This window comes from Myotis lucifugus, unplaced genomic scaffold, assembly GCF_000147115.1.
Source record: "Myotis lucifugus unplaced genomic scaffold, Myoluc2.0 scaffold_1282, whole genome shotgun sequence".
NCBI classification, from domain to species: domain Eukaryota; kingdom Metazoa; phylum Chordata; class Mammalia; order Chiroptera; family Vespertilionidae; genus Myotis; species Myotis lucifugus.
Window position 1 is genome coordinate 34,058 of NW_005872330.1, and position 21,032 is coordinate 55,089.

At 50.8% G+C, this 21,032-nt stretch overlaps 1 protein-coding gene across 1 annotated transcript in view; it reads left to right on the forward strand.

Annotated features, from left to right (window-relative positions):
* The window catches only part of LOC102433558 (homer protein homolog 2-like), a gene marked incomplete at its 3' end in the record, with an annotated part of 56,928 nt that overhangs the window by 13,060 nt on the left and 22,836 nt on the right, over nucleotides 1–21,032 (forward strand).

Here is a 21,032-nt window from a genome sequence, read left to right on the forward strand (position 1 = left end):
TGTGAAATTGTCTGGGAGTGGGCGGCGGGCCTGCTGGAGAAACCCGGGGCTTGTGAACTGTGGCCGGAGTGACAGTTTGAGGTCAGAGAACATGAATTTAAAGTGAAACTTGTCCACCCAGTTTGGTGACGTTGCCCACTGGCTTGGGTGCGGCCAGGAGGAGGCAGATGGCAAGACGCACCAGCCTGGGGTGGCAGGGTGTTCTCACGCGGCTGTGATAGGCCATGGGGTGGGCGGGTTTGGCCATTCAGGGGAGAGTGGGGCCAGGAGGTGGGTGGTGGGGAGCAGGTCAGTCAGCGGGTGGGGGTCTCTGAGGTGGGGTGTGGGCAGGAGGCAGGGAGGTGGAAATGCACACTCTGGGGCGCGGGGGGGGGTGCATTCCTGGAGATGAGGGGTCCTGGTAAGGCTGTGGGAGAAGGTCCCTGAGGGGCGTAGGGATGAAGGCATTTTCATGGAGGAGGTGAAGGGACTGTGCCCAGGGTGTTGGGGGCTGTGCACGTGGATGGTGCCAGTGGCAGGAGGTGGGCAGAGGAAGAAGCTGGGCCTGGAGCTGAAGCCCCGACCAATGGCAGGAAACGGCTCGGAGGCGGGGTGGGAGGCCAGTGACGGGAATGGCCGGGTGTGGTGGTGGCAGAGGATGAGTTCCAGCCCATGGCGCTGGTTTGCTCCAAGGGCGTGAAGAGAGCCACCTGTGGGGGCGGGGGAGGCACAAGGACACCCGTCGCCCTGACCCCTTGGGTTCTGCCTCTGGGGGGGGGTGAGAGGAGCAAGTCAGCTGTGTGTGCGGCAGGGGACCCGCCTGTCCTCAGGGACCCGCCGGGTTTCGGTTAAGGCATCAGAGTGAAGGGATATTCTGGCCGGGCAGATGGTGCTGACTTCAAGGAGCTGAGTGAGCCCATGGAGGGTTTGCCCGCGTAGGGAGCAGGGAAGGACTATCTCAGGTTTGAATGAGCAGAGCAGGGAGGTCCCGAGAGCCTGCGTGGGGTTGGGTGACTAGGAGGGAGTGGTCTCTCCCTGAGGTAAGGGGGTGGGGAGTGAGCCATATCTTTCTGAGTGTGGGAAGGACTCAGGGATGTTGAGCTGATGGTGAGCTCTGTGTGAGTCGGCCTGGTGATGGTTGTCCCAGACACTGGCTTTAAATTTGAAGACCTTGGTCTGAGTATGAAATGGCTGTAGTAAAGGAGCTGATGGGCCCTGGCCAGTTTGGCTCAGTGGATAGGGAGCATTGGACTGTGGACTGAAGGGTCCCAGGTTGGATTCTGGTCCAGGGTACATGCCCGGGTTGTGGGCTCGATCCCCAGTGGGAGGCGTGCAGGAGGCAGCCGATCAGTGATTCTCTCTCATCACTGATGTTTCTCTCTCTCCGTCCCTCTCCCTTTCTCTCTGAAATCAATAAAAATATGTTAAAAAATAATAAAGGAGGTGCTGGGCCTGCTTCCCTGTGCATCTAGAATGCTGTATTTGGTTCTGGCACCGGAGCTGATCCAGATTTAGCTGAGTGGAGGAATAATTGGAGGAGGGAGAGCCGAGTGGGAGGGGCCTGGGTGGTGTTCTGTGAGGAGGATTTGAAGGACGGTTTCTTGAGGTGGGGCCTCTGGACCCAGTGCAGGGGTCTGAACACCCCTCCCCCAGATGCCCGGAGCACTGGACATACACATGTGCATCGCTGGGGAGGGTGTCCATAGGTTCTCTCAGACTTTCAAAGGGTCCGTGACCCCAAAGAGATGAGAACCACTTGTTTAATGGATTTGGGCATTTTATTTTGTAAAAAAATATATATTTTTTTATTGATTTCAGAGAGGAAAGGAGTGAGAAAGAGAGAGATGGAAACATCAATGATGAGAGAGAATCATGGATCGGCTGCCTCCTGCACGCACCACACTGGGGATCGAGCCAGCAACCCGGGCATGTGCCCTGACCAGGAATCGAACTGTGACCCCCTGGTTTATAGGTCGATGCGCAACCACGGAGCCACACCAGCCAGGCAATTTGGACATTTTAGCTTAGAGAAGAGAGAACTTGACCAAGAGGTGAGGGTTAGGGGAAGAGAGAGCTGTTTCCATGTGGATCACCAGCTGCCATGGCGGGGAGGGGGGGCTTGCTCTGAGTGACTCCACTGGTGGAACTCAGATCAGTGGGAGGGAGGGGGAGCCCGGGCTTGGCTTTGTGTGCATCTGGGGAGCCTGCGAGCAGCTGTCACAGGTGGGGTATGCACGGGGCAGGTGACAGAGGAGGTGGCCTGTGATGCTTTTGATGCAAAACTTGGTCCAGACCTCCTTGTTCTGAGGAGTAAGCAGCTTTGCGTGATACCAGGTTTTTCTCGTCCTCAGGCCTCAGACTGACTTGTGGGCTGAGATTTGCTGGGCTCAGGTGTGCAGCTCTGCAGTGCAGAGGCCCTGGGAGCCTGGCCTCCTTTCTGGACACAGCACATTAAATGCCATCTCAGGGACTGGACCCTCCCCTCCCGGGGCCTCAGCAGACCCTCTGGTGTGGGAACAAGGTTCCTTATGGCGCTGCCTTAGGTGTGCTCAGCTCCTCCCCACACCCCATGCCCTCAGTCACCCCGCTAGACGTGGGGTCCTTTTGCTGACACAGAGCCGGGTGAGATCTGCACCGAAGTGGGCTCGCAGGCCTGGCGTGAGCACAGCTTCATCTCTGGGAGGGAGGGGGCCCCGAACGCCCCACACCCAGCGGGTTCCCAAGTGGTTGTTGGGCTCCCACCTTCCTTTGACACCAACAGAATCAGAGAGATTCGCTAAATTTACAAGTGACTCCCATGGGGCAGCAGTGGAACTTCATCCAGCCTGGCTTTTGCAGAGCTTCCTGTCTCTCCCACCGCTGCTTCTATGTTAAAGCAGGCAGGCCTCCCTAAGGATGGAATATTCTGGAAAACTGGAATTGGAATCCCACCGCTTGATTGAAAGCTATACCACTTGCTTCAAGGGAGGAAGCTAAAAAAAGCCGCTCCTTGGCTTCTCCCCTGCATTTTAAATATTCTGAATGCTTCGCCTGCAAAAGAAACAATGCCCCATTCCTTAAATAATTAAGTGGCGTTCACAGAGAATGGAGTGCTGGCCAGGCCCGGTCACACTGGAGCCCCCAGAGCCGCTCTCTCCAGCGGAGAGCTTGGGCATGTGCCCGGAGAGGTTGTCAATGTAGAAAAATTGATGCAGCTTCACACACACATCTGCCTTCCAAGCACTTGGTGAAATTGGCACAACCTTGGAAATGTCACAAAAGAGGCTGAAGGGGGCCTGCAGGTCCAACCCCCCGCCCCCTCCGCTCTGAGGCTGCGTTCATCATGTTTGTAACCCCCAGGAATTCTTAGTGGGTCTTACTTGTCCCTTCGCTGCCACATGAGGTGACTGTGGCCTCGGACCAAGTGTGTATCCTCCCAACCACGACAGCATTGGCACTGGTTTCTGTATGTCCTTGGTGGACATTTCTAGTCTGTGCAGGGAAGGGAAGCCCCTCCCGCGGGAGCAATGGTGGCATCGCCGATCTGGCCCATTACTTCCCGGTGTGGGCCCTTCTGTGGTTGCATGAGGACGCAGCGCGGTATGCAGGACAGACACAGGGTCAAGCCAGATGCTCATTGTGGAGTCCGTCTGGGTTCCTGCAGAAGAGTGAGTTCTGCCAGGGGGAAGGGAACACTATTTATTGACTATTGATGTGCATTATCATCATTTAAGCTTCGTGTCTTATGGATGAAGAAACGAGTTCAGAGAGGTTAAGTGACTTGATTGGGGTCACACAGCCAGCACACAGAATGGGGGTGGTGGTTGTATGTGTTGTCCGGCTCTGAGGTTCACACTCTGCAAGACTTTGACGATTCCGTGACAAAAACAACCTGGGTTTCAAAAGTGCAGCTTCAGGTTTAAAAGAAAAGCAGAGACGGGCCTCCAGGAAGTTCCGTTAGCCTGCCGTTCAGAGGCTAAACGCAGGGATTTGTGCTGATGTGACCGCCTGGCCTTTCAGACGGCTCTCTTGAGTTTGCTCCAGATTCCTCACCAGGAATCCCTCAGCCATGCCTTCGTCTTCCCTTTCTCAGCCTCTGTCTCCCAGTTTCTCCCTGGTCCTGTTTCTCAGATTTCAGTTGAGGTTCTCAGAATGACTTCAGTCTTCAGTCCTATTGAATTGCATGTTGTGATCACATCTATTAAGACATTATTCCCATCACTTAATAGGAATCTCAATCTCAAATAAATAAACCTGTTAGGCTAGGGCTTAATAGTTGTCAGATTACTTGTATCGACGTTAATGTGGACCCAAGAGGGTTGTAAGTTCTCCAGAACCCACATTGCTCACCCTCTTTTTGGCCAAGAATCAGAATTTTCCCTTACTCATTTCCCACAGTTTCCCATACGCATCAGTGGTTCATGCTTTAGGGGGTTGCCTGTGTTGTTTGTCTCAAAAATACACAAGAGTGTTGTGTTGTTGTTTTTAATCCTCGCCTGAGAATATTTTTCCATTGATTTTTAGAGAGAGTGGAAGAGAGAGGAAAAGACCGAGAGAAACATGGATGTGAGAGAAACACATTGATTGGTTGCCTCCTGCACGAGCCCTGACCAGGGCCGGGGCCAGGGAGGAGCCTGCAACCGAGGTATGTGCCCTGGACCGGAATCGAACCCAGGGCCCTTTGGTCCGCAGGCTGACGCTGAGCCAAACCAGCCAGGGCTGTATTGTTATTCTTTTCCAAATGTTGCGGCTGCTTTGGCTGTCATGGAACATGAGCAAGAAGGTGCTTTAGTGAAGTGGTTTCAAGACAGGCTCCTGCCCTGGCTGGTTTGGCTCAGTGGATAGAGCGTCGGCCTGCGGACTGAAGGGTCCCGGGTTCGATTCGGGTCAAGGGCACATGCCCAGGTTGCAGGCTCCATCCCCAGGAGGGGGCGTGCAGGAGGCGACCGGTCAATGATTCTCTCTCATCATTGATGTTTCTATCTCTCCCGTCTCTGAAAGGCAATAAAAATATTACATTTAAAAAAAAAAAAGACAGGCTCCCCAATCAGATGCACTTCATTCCAGCTCCTCCAGCCTAGGTGAGAGGTCAGATTGAGTCTGATATTGTGAGATTTGGCTCTCTCTCTGCGTCTTACAAAATGTGTTTAGTTTATTTATGTCTTTTCTTTCCTAGAGCAGATCTCTTACCCACTAATAGCTAAAGCAACCTAGGGGATCTTGAGTGCAGCCTGAAGAGGAAGGCAGACTGAAAATGTGATCTGAGACCTAGGTAGGATCGAGTTTTGCAGGAAGATGTTCATAGCGGAGGGTCTGCTGGGCAGTCTGTTTTTAAAAGGCACGTTTTCAGGTCAAAGCAGTTTCCCCACATTCCTGGGACCAAATATTTGCACGGTGGAGGCAGAAACCACCCTATGTGCTCAGATCTCTGTGTCCAAGGGCTTCTGGTGTTTTCTGCTGGCGCTGATCAGAATCACCCGCTGTATTTAGGTCACCCGTGTTCAGGTGGCAGCCAGGGGCACCAGAACCGCATCCCAAGCTGCCCTGCGAGCCACAGATGAGCCCAGCCACGGCCTCCTCACAGCCTCGCTGTGCACCTTCGTTCAGTCAATTAAGTCGTTTTTATCGAGTGCTTCCAGGGTGACGGCGATGGACTTGGCCTCTGTCCAAGTAGAGCTTACAACATAGGAGGGAAAAGGGATATTAATTATAAAAAAAAAGGATATTGATTAATCATAAAAATAATCCTTTCAGGCATGTGTTGAGTAGTATGTGCTAGGCGCTGTCCATGGTGTCGGGGTTATCAGTGAACGAGACAGATGAGTCCCTGCCTTCCTGAAGCTTACATTGTAGTGAGACACACAATGAGTAAACATAAGTAAAAATAACAAACAGGTGCATTTTCTGGCATGTTAGGAGACAGAAAGGGCCGTGGGAGCCTGGGCTGGGCCGGTGGGGTGTGTACGCCGATCACAGAGAGTGGGATGCATGGAATGAAGATTATAGGTGGGTTGGAGTTAAGGATAAACGACCGGGATGATAACCTTGGTAAGGGATGGGCAAGAATGAACCTCTTTGCCCACTGACCTGCAGGGGAGCCTCAGCCTGCACGTGGTGGGCGTCGGGAGGGGAAAGCAGCGGAGGTACCTGGGAAGGAGGGTCCGTAGAGCAGGGGTGGGACTTCACTGGTGCAGGCAGAGGGGGGGGGGGTGGGAAGGCGCCTGAAGCATGTGTTGGGCTAGATGGCGTCGGTGACTCACTGAATAGGTCTGTGTGGCCTTGGGCAACTGACTTCCTCTCTTGCTCCTTGTCTGTTTTCCTCCATGAAATGAAGACAGGCACAGACTCTGATATCTCAAGGTTGTTGGGACAGTTGAGTGAGGTATGTTGCCAGTGCCCAGCCTAGTGGCAGCACACACTTAATACATGCTGGGACCTCCAGGAAATACCTCGTCCCCGGGGTGCTGAGGCTGGTGCTGAGGATCTCAGCGTTGCCTATGGTCATGGAAAGGCATTTCCAGCTTACAAACCAGATAGATCACCCTGGCCGGTTTGGCTCAGTGGATAGAGCGTCAGCCTGTGGACCGAAGGGTCCTGGGTTTGATTCCGGTCAAGGGCACGTCCCTCGGTTGCAGGCTCCTCCCTGGCCTGAGCCCTGGTTGGGGTGCGTGCAGGAGGCAACCCATTGATGTGTTTCTCTCACATTGATGTTTCTTTCTGTCTTTCCCTCTCTCTTCCACTCTCTCTAAAAATCAATGGAAAAATATCCTCTGATGAGGATTCACACACACACACACACACACACACACACACACACACACACCAGATACATCTCTTAGTAGAGGACCACGAATTGCTCTGAAGATGTAAACGTGCATGGACACCGTGAATGGAGGAGGGAAGGCGGAAGCCACGGACCAGGAGAAGTAAACATGAAGTGGGGAGAAGTCGACACACGAGCCATCTGGCCCTTTGGAGGAGCCGGGCGACGTGTCCTTGGAACATGGACACAGCACGGGCTGTTCTGGGGCAGCTGTCGGACACCTGCCGGCTGCCTCGTTCTGTCCACTAAACGTCAGCATCGGGGCTTTTCCAAGAGGGAGAAGGAACTATAGCAGAGCCCCTACTGCAGCCCCACATCTGATTCATCGGAACCTGCTACCCGCACAGGGGCCGGAGCACTTCACAGAGCGACGGGGAAGCACGGCATTCTCCCCTCGTCACTCCCTTCTACACGCTTTCCTTCCAAACCCAGAGAAGTAGGAAGCGCCTTTATGGGGTGTGCTCCCGGGCCCTGGTGTTCCCTCTCTCTGTGCACCCCTCTCTCCCAGCCCGTGGTTGAGACATGTTATCTGGGTGCCAGGCTCTCCGTGGCACCAGACAGAATGTTCTGGAGACCCTTGAGCTCATTTGGTTGGTGCTTTCTAGCTTCTCCCAGGCCCGGCAGGGCACATGGGGAAGGTCACGTGTCCGCACACTGGGGTAGAGGGAGGAGGTTGGGGTGGGGAGGCCAAAAGCTGGGCCTTCCGCTGCGCTGGTGCAGCCTGGAGCTGAGTGGGAGTGGGTTCATATATCTCCGCGTGGGAGGAAGGCGTTACCTCGCAGTCCTGCCGGAGAGAGGGCTTTCCCTGCTGTCCGGTGACGTCTGCTTGCTCGCCTGCTGGGGTTATGCAGGCCCCACTCGCCGGCAGCTGGTCCCTCCGGGCCCTCTACGACTCGGATTTCCGCAAAGCTTCTGGCCACAACTTCAAGTGCTTCCTCTATCAAGTGCTGCAGGGGCTTGGAGACCTGACCCCTGCCCAGGGGGGCTTATGGCCCAGTTTGGGGTTACAGCACACCTATAGCTGCCCAAAGACAAGGCAGAGGGTGTGACGGCCGCAAAGGAGCTGGGCTCCAGGGAGAGAGCTCGGTCTGGTGCTGGGGCTGGTGCCTCTGATGGAAAAGGTGACCAATGTGCACTTTGCCTGGAAGGATGTAGGATTCTGATTGGGTGGGGGCGCGAGTCGGGAGCGGAGATCAGCGATAGGCATTCTAGGGGAGGCTCAGCTTCCTGGGAGGCAGGTTGGGTAGGTAAGGGGTTGGTGGGGAGAAGGCCACAGAGTCAGGTGGAGACAAGGCTGGGTGAGGACCGGGGTTTCGTCTCTGGAGGCTGCCTGCACAGCCCGTGTGTGAATAGCTGGACAGGGTGGGCGCCTGTGGTTGGTCTGAATGGGATGAGGTCGGTGGGGTGGAGTACAAGGGAATAGAGCACCAAAAAGGCGCCCTTCGCTCGCGGGCCGCTTGTTTGAGGGCCACCAGGGCTTACTTGGGATTGAGCGTGGCCTCGCTCGGCTCCCCCTGAGCGAGCACACACCTAGTGCCCAGCGCTCCGCGGAGCTGTGCTACTATTTTTGCGCTCCTGCAAATGCCCATGTTTATTTTTAAACTCGAGCCTTTGTAAAGCAGAGATGTGTCATGCAGGCTTTGCTTTTGAGTAAAGAGGTTCTCTTGGGCCAATGGAACCTGCAAAAGATGCCCTTGGTTTAAAGTTGAACATTCTCTCCATTGATGTATTCTGGCATCACAGGGAGGGCCACGCAGTGCTCTGCTGTTTAAAAAAGTCCTGGAAAGAGGAAACCCACATGCAGTTGGCCAGTTCCTTAGCTTGTCCCGGCAGATCTGTGTCATGAGCAGTGGAGCTTGGAGAAGGGAGGACTGCATGTCGGGGGTGGGCAGGGGGTGTCAAACTGGATGGAACCCTGCCACCCCCCCCTACTGCCCCATCCCCCCAATAGGAGCCCATGGACAAGGGGCTTAGGATAGAATGTCGGTTACCTTTTTATAAAAAAAATATTTGTATTGATTTCAGAGAGGAAGGTAGAGGAGAGAGAGAGATAGAAACAAAAATGACGAGAGAGAAATCATTGATTGGCTGCCTCCTGCACGCCCCACACTGGGGATGGAGCCTGCAACCTGGGCATGTGCCCTGACCAGGAATTGAACTGTGACCTCCTGGTTCATAGATTGATGCTCAACCACTGAGCCACGCCAGTCGGACTGTTATCCTTTAAGCACATGCAAGTTATAACTGAAAAATTAATGAGATTAACTTAGAATTTAAGGTGGACGATTCAGCACACGTACTTATTTATACCTTTCCTCCCAGAAGCCATTAAAGTGATAACAGAGAGATTATTAAAAGTATAATCCTATGACAACAAAGTGAATGGCAGGGAAGTACCAGCCGCTGAAAGATTGCAACAGATTTATGGGTGATAGAAAGAAGGGGAGGCCCCTAACCGGCTTGGTTCAGTGGATAGAGCGTCGGCCTGTGGACTGAAGGGTCGCAGGTTCGATTCCGGTCAGGGGCACATGCCTGGGTTGTGGGCTCAATCCCCAGTAGGGGGCGTGCAGGAGGCAGCCAGTCAATGATTCTCATCATTGATGTTTCTCTCTCTCTCTCTCCCTCTCCCTTCCTCTCTGAAATCAATAAAAATATATTAAAAAAAAAAAAAAGGAGGGGAGGGATGGCTGTGTCAGAAACACCGCAGAGGAGACCCGGACCCTGTTTGAGGAGCTGCTGGGCTGTTTCCCAAAGCAGCGGCACCACTCTGCATTCCCACCCTTGGCGTATGAGGTTCCAGTTTGTCTACATTTTCGACAGCACTTGCTGTTGTCTGTCTTTTTCGTTATCGCTCCGCGAGTAGGTGTGACGTAGTATCTCACTGTGGTTCGGGTTTGCATTTTCTTGGTGGTTCAGAGTGTGGAGCATCCCTTCGTGTGCTTATCGGCCATTTGCATCTCTTCTTTGGGGGTCGTCTGTTCAGATTATTTGCGTGTTTTTTAACTGTGTTATTTGTCCTTTTGTTATTGAGTTCTAAGAGTTCTTTTTTCTAAAAAATTTATTTCAGAGAGGAAGGGAGAGGGGGAGAGAGATAGAAACATGAATGGTGAAAGAGAATCATGGATCGGCTGCCTCCTGCACTCCCCTCACTGGGGATCCAGCCCACAACCCAGGCATGTGCCCTTGACTGGAATAGAACCCGGGGACCCTTCAGTCCGCAGGTCGATGCTCTATCCACTGAGCCACACCAGCCAGGGCTAAGAGTTCTTTATTTGTCCTGAATGCACATTCCTTATTAGATGTATGATATGCAGATATTTTCTCCAGTTCAGTGGGTTATCTTTTCAGTTTCTTTGATGGTATCAATTACAACACAAAAGTGTTTTTTTATTTTGATGTAGAGCAGTTTTATATTTTTTATTTTGGTGTTTATGCCACATCTGATGCTTTAACAAGTCCTCCTGAGGGCACATTTGAAATCTTACAAACCCGTTTCCTTCTTTCTGTCCCCACTGCTCTCGGCCACACTCTCATCTCCCCGTGCCCGACGTGTGCATAGTGATTTTTTATTAGCCTCCAATCTTTCCCCTTCAGTGATCCTCGATACGAACGCCAGTTGTTCCTCTGATTTGCAGTTCTGACTGTGCTGCTCCTTTGTTCAAAAATGGGCGCTTCCTGAATTTATTTCCCATGGCACAGTTTACCCATTTTAAGATATTAGTGGGAGGTCAACAGATCATGAGATAAAACATATTGTTAGCTAACGTGGACAGCAAGATGTGGCCTCCCAGGAAAAGACATAGGAATTCATTGCTGCACGATTGTTCACATTTATGTTCGAATGCTCTTGAATTGTAGCAGAATAAAACATCAGAGACATTTATTTTCAGTTTATTGAGAACAAAATACATAAACGGCCAGACACCTAATGGTATTTTTACTATAGATAAATAATACAAAAGCCTTCCACGTTTAAAACGGAGAACATTATTGTTCCAGTTCTTTAAGAAAATCGTATCTGCTTAATATTGGGCATAATGCTGCCAAGTCATAGCCTCACATCGGGTACGGCATCAGGTCTTCTAGATTTTGTTTTCCTGCCGTGTAGTATGACAAGCTCTGCGCATAGATGTGTTTCAGCAAAAGGAAGAACAGAAGCTGCTCCTCCGGCGATATTCTGTGCTCTCCTGAATTCAGCTGTTCCAGGAATCATTAATCGTTAAGACTTGGGCAGCTCGCCACCTGATTTTTAGAAAACATCACTTGGATGGATTCTGATTCTTGGCTCTTGGAGTTCACAGTGTGCAAATCATAAAACTGCGTTTTTGTTTAAGGCTTCCTTTTTCAGCTGAGATTCAGATAGAATTTGTTTTGGTTTTTAATTTATTTTCATCGATTTCAGAGAGGAAAGGAGAGGGAGAGAGAGACAAAAACATCAACGATGAGAAAGAATCATTGATTAGCTGCCTCCTACAAGCCCCCCACCAGGGACCGAGCCCATAACCCGGGCATGTGCCCTTGACTGGAATTGAACCCAGGACCCTTCAGTCCACAGGGTGACGCTCTATCCACTGAGCCAAACCGACTAGGGCAGATGGAATTAGTTTTTATCGTGTACACACATGTTCAATATACCATATGTGGAATAAAATCACAAATATATGTTGAGATCCTAAGATAAGATATCTTCCATAGACGAAACATTGTGGCTAGAAGGTGCCTGTTGATGCCAAGACTAGTTTGTAAGGGCAGGTCACAGCCCCATGTGTGGTTCAAATGACAGATGTTAGTGCATCACCCGGCTCCCACGTGATCTCCCGCAGCCTTGGGTAGAGAATACAGTTTCTTAAAGGCGATATCACATAATGATGAGAACAGCTGCCCAAGTGCTTTTAACATTATATGCATATGAATATATATAGAAGAGAAAATAGTTTTGACATAAATGTTCCATGGCACCCTAACTGGTTTGGCTCAGTAGATAGAGCGTTGGCCTGTGGACTGAAAGGTCCCAGGTTCGATTCTGGTCAAGGGCATGTACCTTGGTTGCGGGCACATCCCCAGTAGGGGGTGTGCAGGAGGCGGCTGATCAATGTTTCTCTCTCATCAATGTTTCTAACTCTCTATCCCTCTCCCTTCCTCTCTGTAAAATATTAATAAAATATATATTTTTTAAAAAGAATATCTGCAGGGAACAAGTACCTATAAAAATAATAATAATAATAATAAAATAAATGTTCTATGGCGCACAGTTGGGAGATGGGGGCCCCCAAGACAAATACTGATTTCCTTAGCGTGGCATTCAGAGTCCAGGGCCAGCCCTAGCCGGTTTGGCTCAGTGGACAGAGTGTCGCCTGCAGACCGAAAGATTCTGGGTTCGATTCTAGTCAAGGGCACTCGGATTAGACTGGATCCTCACCCACTCGGTTGCAGGCTCCTCCCTGGCCCGGGCCCTGGTCAGGGCTCCTGCAAGAGGCAGCCAATTGATGTGTTTCTCTCACATCGATATTTCTCTCTGTCTTTCCCTCTCTCTTCTACTCTCTCTAAAAATCAATGGAAAAATATTGTCAGGTGGAGATTTAAAAAACAACAACAACAGAGTCCAGGGCTATCCACTTCGCCCCACCCTTGGGCCTCACTTCCTGCCGGGGCCCCCCTGTAGCCACATAGGGCTCTCCATGGTCCCTGAGTACACCTCTTGCACCTGCAGAGTCACCTCCACCTCAGCTGCCAAACCCTGCACATTGGCTGGGCTCTGAGCTGGGGGTGTGTGGGGTGTGTGGGGTGGGGCGGGTGGGGGGGGGCAAGGGAGGGGTTTCTGTGCAAGCGGGGAGAGGCGGCATTTGAACGTGAGATGGCATGGCAGTGCTGCTGCTGAGTTTTGCTTTCTTTTCTCCCTTGATCCTGTCCTTGGTCTCGTCCTCCTGGAATCTGTTTACCTGTCCTTCATCTTCAGAGACGCTCCCCACTTCATCCCATGCAGCTGTTTGTCTTCCATCCTGGCTTTGCCTTGCTTTTTTTTTTTAATATAAACATATTTTTATTGATTTCAGAGAGGAAGGGAGAGGAAGAGAGAGATAGAAACATCAATGATAACAGAGAATCGTTGATCGGCTGCCTCCTGCAGGCCCCCTACTAGGGATTGAGCCCACACCCCTGGCATGTGCCCTTGACCAGAATCGAACCCGGGGCTCCTCAGTCCGCAGGCCGATGCTCTATCCACTGAGCCAAACCAGCTAGGGCCTGGCTTTGCTTTTCTGAACCTGCCTCTCCCCGTCCTGTCGGGATCCTCACCCACTGCTCCGGACCTACCACCCCTTTCCGCACACTTTTCCGAAGCACACGGGAATGGGCTGACGGCCCCTCGGGGGCAGCCCTCAGCCTGGGAAGCAGTCCCGGAACCTGGTTAAACCCACATCACAGGAGACCCGCAGGAGAGTGTGTGCTGGAGGTGCCTGAACACTGCGCAGCCCTCCAGGATCGGGGTAGTGTCATTGAGGAAGCCCATCAGCACCCATCAGGGGCACTTGCCTCATTCCATTCCCTGATGTAAATGTGACCCAGAAAGGGAATCCCCCGTCTGCGGAGGAGGAGGATTTGTGACAAATGTAACCTATCTGAGACCTCTCCTTTGTCAGGTTTATGCAGCTGGGCAGTTTGGGGCAGGTGACGGTAACCTTAACAGAATGGGCCTGTTGTGACCCACTTGGAGGCGTTCAGACCTGGCAGGGAAACAGACTGGATCAGGTCCAAAAGGTGCAGGTTTTCCCCCGGGCGTGGCTATCCATGGGGCCCGGCTCACCCCGGGGCGTGGCTCACCCACGGCTGCACTAGGGTTTGTGGAATGATTTCTGTGTCTCTACTGATGGGTAGTGCCACCTGTATCACATACTTAGTTCCTTGAACTTCCATTTCTGCACTCTGTTCTGTAATATTAATCTGTCTATTCATTTGCTAATACCTCCTTGTTCATTTGTTGCAACTTTATTATAATACTAGAGGCCTGATGCACAAAATTGGTGCACTGAGGGGCGGGGTCCCTCAGCCCAGCTTGCGCTCTCTCACAGTCCAGGACCCCTCGCTCCTTACCGCCTGCCTGCTCGCTGCTCCTTACCCCTTGGCTTGCTTCTCCTTAATACTGCTGCGGAGGCAGGAGAGGCTCCCGCCACTGCCGCCACTGTGCTTGCCAGCCATGAGCCCGCCAGCCATGAGCGCACTGACCACCAGGGGTCAGCTCCTGCATTGAGCATCTGCCCCCTGGTGGTCAGTGTGTGTCATAGTGACCATTCATTCCCAGTCGTTCTGCTGTTAGGGTCAATTTGCATATTACCCTTTTATTATATAGGATAGAGGCCTGGTGCATGGGTGGGGGCTGGCTGGTTTGCCCTAAAGCAGGGGTCCTCAAACTACAGCCCGCGGGCCACATGCGGCCCTCCAAAAACATTTATCCGGCCCACCGGGTGTTTTTGCCGCCACTGTGTGCATAGGAATTTGTTCATAGTTTTTTTTTAAACTATAGTCCGGCCCTCCAACGGTCTGAGGGACAGTGAACTGGCCCCCTGTTTAAAAAGTTTGAGGACCCCTGCAAAGGGTGTCCTGGATCAGGGTGGGGATCCCACTGGGGTGCCTGGCCAGCCTGGGTGAGGGGCTGAGGGGCCACAGCCTTTTCAGGGTGGGGGTCCCCGCTGGGGTGCCTCACCAGCCTGGGTGAGGGGCTGATGGCCGTTTTCAGGCTGGCCACAGAGGCAGGCTGGAAGCAGGTATCTGGGATTTATTTATCTTCTATAATTGAAACTTTGTAGCCTTGAGCAGAGCTCAGGGCCGGCAGGGCAGGCGGGAAGCTTGGCTTCCTCCATTGCCAGGGGCAACCCAAGCCTCCTGCTCACTCCAGCTCCGTGGCCGCCGCCATCTTAGTTGGGTTAATTTGCATATTCACTCCTGATTGGCTTGTGGGCGTGGCTTGTGGGTGTAGCAGAGATACTGTCAATTTGCATGTTTCTCTTTTATTAGATTAGGTATCAATATCTGATATGGCCAAACCCCTCATTGCTCTTCATTTAAAGAATTTTCTTGGCTATCTTTTCATAGCAAGTTTTCCCCAGGTCTAGTTCTAAAAATAATCCTGTTGCCCGGCTGGTGTTGCTCAGTGGTTGAGTGTCAGCTTACAAACCAGGAGGTCACGGTTCAATGCCTGTTCAGGGCACATGCTCAGGTTGCAGGCTTGATCCCTAGTAAGGGACATACAGGGGGCAGCTGATCAATGATTCTCTGTCATCATTGATGTTTTTAATCTCTTCCTCTCCCTCTCTGAAATCAATAAAAACATATTAAAAAATAAAAACAGGATATGTATTATTTACTAAAGTTTTCTTTTGCATGCATTAGAAATTATATTTATTTTTTAATATAGATCTCACATAATTCTTTTTTTTTATCCTCACCCGAGAATATGTTTTTCATTAATTCTAGAGAGAGAAGAAGGGAGGGAGAGGGAGAGAGAGAAAGCTATACATGGATCGGTTGCCTCACACATGTGCCCCCACCAGGGATCAAACCCGAAACCTAGGTATGTGCTCTGACCAGGAATCAAACCTGCTACCCTTCGGTGCATAGGACAACGCCCTAACCGCTGAGCAACACCAGCCAGGGCTTGCATAATTCTTCTTTTTTTTATTGCTTAAAGTATTACAAAGGGTATTACATATGTGGCATAATTCTTTAATAGATTCCTAGAAACTGTATCTTTTTAGTTACTATTGTAAATGGGATCTTTAAAAAACCATTTTTTCCCTCTATCTGGTTGTTTGCATATATCAGAAGGCTATCAATTTTATTTTATTTTATTTATTTTTTTATTTAAAAAACCTTCAGTGCAATGTTAATAAGCCAGCTGGTGCAACAGTGCTACTGTGTAATTACTAAGGGCTCCAAAGCGCCATGGGACTGTGTTGCTACCCTTCCGGTGGTTGGGCTTTATAAGAGATCTTCAGGTTTGCTGATAGATTTTTTTATTACTAACTTTACACCTGGCAATGTTACTGAATTTCATTATTCATATTCACTTTTTTCACTTGATTTTCTTGGCTGTTCTAGATGTGTGATGCTATGTATAACCAACAGTAACTTTATTATGGGCTTTTATATGGATGTAGAACCACACTATGCTCATGAGTTAGATCCTTGGCACAGAAGAATGTGCTAGAAGAACCTTGTGTTCATATCTCCTTTTTCTCCAGCTCTCTGTCCTAGGATTTGGGGATTTGACCCTGCCAGCACAGGGGCCTGCTGGCAATCTAGACCAGCGGTTCCCAACATGGGGCACACACTCCACAGGGGGCCAATTTGATTTTGAAGGGAGGCGATTCGAGAATGAGTTATTAACAGTAATTTTTTTGCATTTCTTATGGTTCTAGGGGCCTCATATATAGTCTATAAATATATATTGTGACATACTTATGCATTTCAGTTCCCTATTATGTTTTGAAAGTATTTGCTATTTTTTCATATCACTTCATATTATTATTATTTTTTAACAATTTCTTAGTGGTTTTTCCTCAGTCCTTCAACTGTCCTTTCATTCTTTTATTTTTCTCTTTCATGGATGCCATGTTCTTTGGAAGCTTGTTTAGACCAAGTTCATGGCCTTTGAGGCTTCTTCCATGTGAATAGGAGCTCACTTTTTGAATAATGAGAATTATATGTCCCAGGGGGGCATCAGGATTTCAGAGATGCTTAGGTGGGACGCGGCCAAAGAAAGGTTGGGGACCACTGATCTAGAGAGAGGGTGGAGGAGCCAGGTGAGCCCATGCTTTTGGTGCCTTGTGACAGGGGCTCAGTGCAGGGCCTGTGTCCTCAGACCACAAATCAGGTGTCCCAAGATGGTATGGCGGGACTTGAAGGACTAATAGCAACTCTCTGACCAACCAAGGCGGAAGGACGTTCCAGGCCCAGTGAAGGGCATGGTCATGGTCATGTGAAAACGCAGGTGAGGTGGAAGTGCCAGCAGGAGAGCAGCAGAACCCATCTGGCGAGGGGGCAGGACCAGGTGGTCAGGGGCCTGTGGGTCCTCCTGATGCACCTGGAGCTGGGGATGGAGGCACCGAAGCCTTGGCAGCAGGGTGGGCAGTGCCTCCCCCATCGGGGCTGGGGGAGCCCTTCCGCTGGGTGCTGTGCGAACGATGGTGGGAGTGGGAGGTGTTCAAGACTCAAGGCAGTTACACTACCGAGGGCATCTTAGGCGACTTGGGAGCACTGTCTAAATCAGGGATTCCCAAAGTGGGCGCTACCGCCCCCTGGTGGGCGCTGCAGCGATCCAGGGGGGCGGTGATGGCCACAGGTGCATTTGTTTTAACTTTTTTTGTATTACCTTTCTATTCCGAGTTCAATAAATAGTTTCATAATTTCAAACGTCAATGTTTCTAATTTACACCTTTCTTTACTATATTTTACGAAAAAAGGAGAAACATTAATACATATATCTTTCTGTTTAATTGCTATTAAAATTTTAAAAAAATTAATTTCCAGGGGGCGCTGAGTAATATTTTTTCTGGAAAGGGGGCGGTAGGCCAAATAAATTTGGGAACCACTGGTCTAAATGGCTGTAAAATTTATGAATGATTTGTTTTAATTCGAACCAAGTAGAAGTAGGAATAGTAAGAATGGTGAGCTTTTACAGGTGAATAGCAGAAAAAGTCTGGAGCTGAGCATCGCACGTGAGGGGTAATTAGAAATGAACACGTGATTTTTCTTGAAAAAGTAGTCATGCCGGTTCTTTGAAGAATCATTTCACACGGAACCAGAATTCGGTCTAAGCCAGAGTGGTCCCCCTGCCGAGTGGTTTTCATATTCCAAACATACATGTTTCGCACAGAGTGTCTAATTATTCTTGAGGACAATTACTGTCAGGTTCCAAAATGTGTTCAGTGAGCAGCAATTGGTGTTTATTCAGCTCTAAAAAGACTGGGAACAGTCGGTTATATTGTCTGCCTGAAAACACTTCGCCATCCGGAAACATCTGCCTTCTATTTAAAGCGCTGAAGGGGGAATGGGAGTCTATTTGAAACAGACTCCCCGAGCCTCGAACACCAAAGGGAGGAGGATAAATCGGGTACGAAGGGGGTCTCTGTTCTCTGACGCGCGCTCTCTCCAGCTTTCCCCGGCTGGGTGGGAAAGGTGGCCTCCTGGGTCGGAGAGTTCTGCTTCTCTTGGATTTTTCTATTTATACTGATTTGCACGCTTACGGGAGCTGACGTCCGTGTCCTAGTTCCATCTCTTCTCCTTTCTCAGGTGAGGCAGGCTGCCCTGTCAGAGTTGGGGTCTGCTTTCCTGAATTTGGTGGTGAGTTTTGTGGAGCGCTCTGATTTCACCCGTGACGATGTAGGGGTGTGTTCAGGTTGCCTGAGGCCATTGTGACCCTAGTTTTCTATGTGGATGAGGCCACCCACTCACAGCCCTGTTGGAGGATTAAGTGAGAATGTATATAACCTGCTTGGTGTATTATTAACTTCTATGAAGGTCCATGTCTTAGTCATCTATTGCTGTGTAATGAGCTGCCACAAACTTAGCAGCTTCAGGGAAAGCACATTTCCGCAGGCCAGGCGTCCAGGCCAGCCTTAGCTGGGTCCTCGGCTTTGGAGGCTCTTAGAAGGCGTCATCAGGTTGTTATCCGGGGCTGGGGTCTCAGCTGAAGGCTCAGCTGTGGAGAGATCCACTGCTAAGCTTCCAAGCGGTTGCTGGTACAATTCCAGTCCTCAGGTGGTTTTATTTTCATTTTTATCTTTTTAATCCTCGCCCGAGGATATTTTTTCCATTGATTTTTGGAGAGAGAGTGGAAGGAAGAGGAAGAGACAGAGAGAAAAACACCGATGTGCAAGAGACACATCGATTGGTTGCCTCCTGTATGCACCCCAACCAGGTGCTTGCAACCTTGGTACATGCCCTTGACTGGAATTGAACCTGGGACCCTTCAGACTGTGGGCTGAGGCTCTGTCCACAGAGCCAAACCGGCTAGGACTCGAGTGGTTTTAGATGAAGGGCCTCAGTTCCGCTCTGGCTGTTGGCTGGAGGCCACCCTCCGATCCTGCCACGTGGGCCTGCCCACCCTGGCAGCTGGCTTCATCAACGCCAGCGGGAGAGACCCCATGGAGAGACTTTACTAGCAAGACAGAAGTCACCGTCCTACGTAACTTGCTTGTACAAGGACATCCCATCTCCTTTGCCATATTCTTTTGGTTCAAAGCAAATCACAGGTCCCACCCCTGCTCGGGCGATTGGGGGGTATATGAGGTGAGTACCAGGAGGCGGGGTCATTGGGAGACACATCAGAAGCTGCCACACCCTAACCCGTTTGGCTCAGTGGATAGAGTGTCTGTCTATAGACTGAAGGGTCCCAGGTTCGATTCTGGCCAAGGGCATATGCCCTGGTTGCAGGCTCGATCTCCAGTAGGGGGCGTGCAGGAGGCAGCCAATCAGTGATTCCCTCTCATCATTGATGTTTCTATCTCTCTCTCCCTCTCCCTTCCTCTCTGAAATCAATAAAAATATATTAAAAACAAAAAAAGAAGCTGCCAGGTACAGACCCTTATTTTAGGGAGAGAGAACAGCATGATGATTAAGAGGGACGCTGTCCAGGCCACTTGCACTGACTTCAACATCTCAGATCTGCCCTCCTGGCCCTCACTCCCTGTGTCACCCACGGCAGGTCCTGGGCCCTCCGCAGCTGTACGGCTTCCCTCAGCATCACTGGGACCCGAGTGAGAGATCACCTGTAAAGCCTGGCAGAATGCTACGTCGTCAGTAAATATTAGCTGCTGGCTTTTTCTTTTTATCATTGTGTATTTTGGGCCTTTTCTTTAAACACCATCCGGTCTTTATGAAATTATAGAAGCAAGTTACGTAAGACTGAAACAGAATTTTAGAAGCTAGTTACATAGGACTGAAACAGAACATCCCGGTGGCTTCAGACTTGGTCCTGCATGTGGAAATCCCAGTCCTGTGGGTACTTTCCTGGGCACGGTGCTGAGGACTGAGGGGCACCGCCATGGTGCCCCCCCAGATGATGGGGCCGGCGGGAGTCCCTGCCGCTCCCCTCCCAGGTCTCGGTGCCTCTCTCCACCCGGCAGCAGCCACTCTCCCTGCAGAGGCCTGGCCACGGTGACCAGGGCTGCGGCCACCGAGCATGCGGCCAGCTGTGCCCTCCCAAGAAACGGCGTTTCTGGTTGGGGTCCCGAGGGCAACCTGTCACGGCATCAGGTCCTCCCCAGAGCTGAGCAGGCAGATTTGGAGATGGGCCCTTCTTTTTTTGATTTTTAATTTTTTAAATATATTTTTATTGATTTCAGAGAAGAAGGGAGAGGGAGAGAGAGATAGAAACATCAATGATGACAGAATCATTGATTGGCTGCCTCCGGCATGCCCCCTACTGGGAATGGAGCCCACAGCCCGGGGTCTGTGCCCTTGACTGGAATCGAACCCGGACCCTTCAGTCCACAGGTCGATGCTTTATCCACTGAGCCAGCGGTTCTCAACCTGTGGGTCACGACCCCTTTGGGGGTCGAACGACCCTTTCACAGGGGTCGCCTAAGACCATCCTGCATATCAGATATTTACATGACGATTCATCACAGTAGCAACATTACAGTTATGAAGTAGCCACGAAAATAATTTTATGGTTGGGTCACAACATGAGGAACTGTATTTAAAGGGCCAGAAGGTTGAGAACCACTGCACTGAGCCAAACCAGCCAGGGCAAATGGGCCCTTCTTGTCTGCATGCTCACCTCGGCCAGAATCATGCCAGGCAGACGACTTGCTGAGTTCGCTTGTCCCTGATCAGAAAGCCCTGCCGTCTTTTCTTGTCTCCCTGTCCCTTCTCCTCTGTCCCTCTCTGCTTTGCTTTCTCTGCTTGCTCGCTCCTGTGGGCTTCAGGGACAGGGACTGTTTGAGGAAGGTCACTGCTTGGTCCCCCACAAGCTGCCCTCTTTCCTGACCAGAGCACCTCTGCCTTCCCTGTCCCCCCCCCATCCTTCACACCCAAAGATCCTGTTATTGGTCCCACCGTTGTCCCCCGGGGGCTGTGGGAGGACATTCTGGAGTTACCCTGTGCCATTCACAGTCAGCCGTGTCGTTCTGGAGGAGAGATGCTGGCTGTATCCGTCACTTCCTCCATTATTTTCTAGATCTTCTGATACTGTCTAGTGTGAGGACCTCCCATTTTCTTTGAGGATAAAAACCTCCTGGAAGTCTTGTGAAGA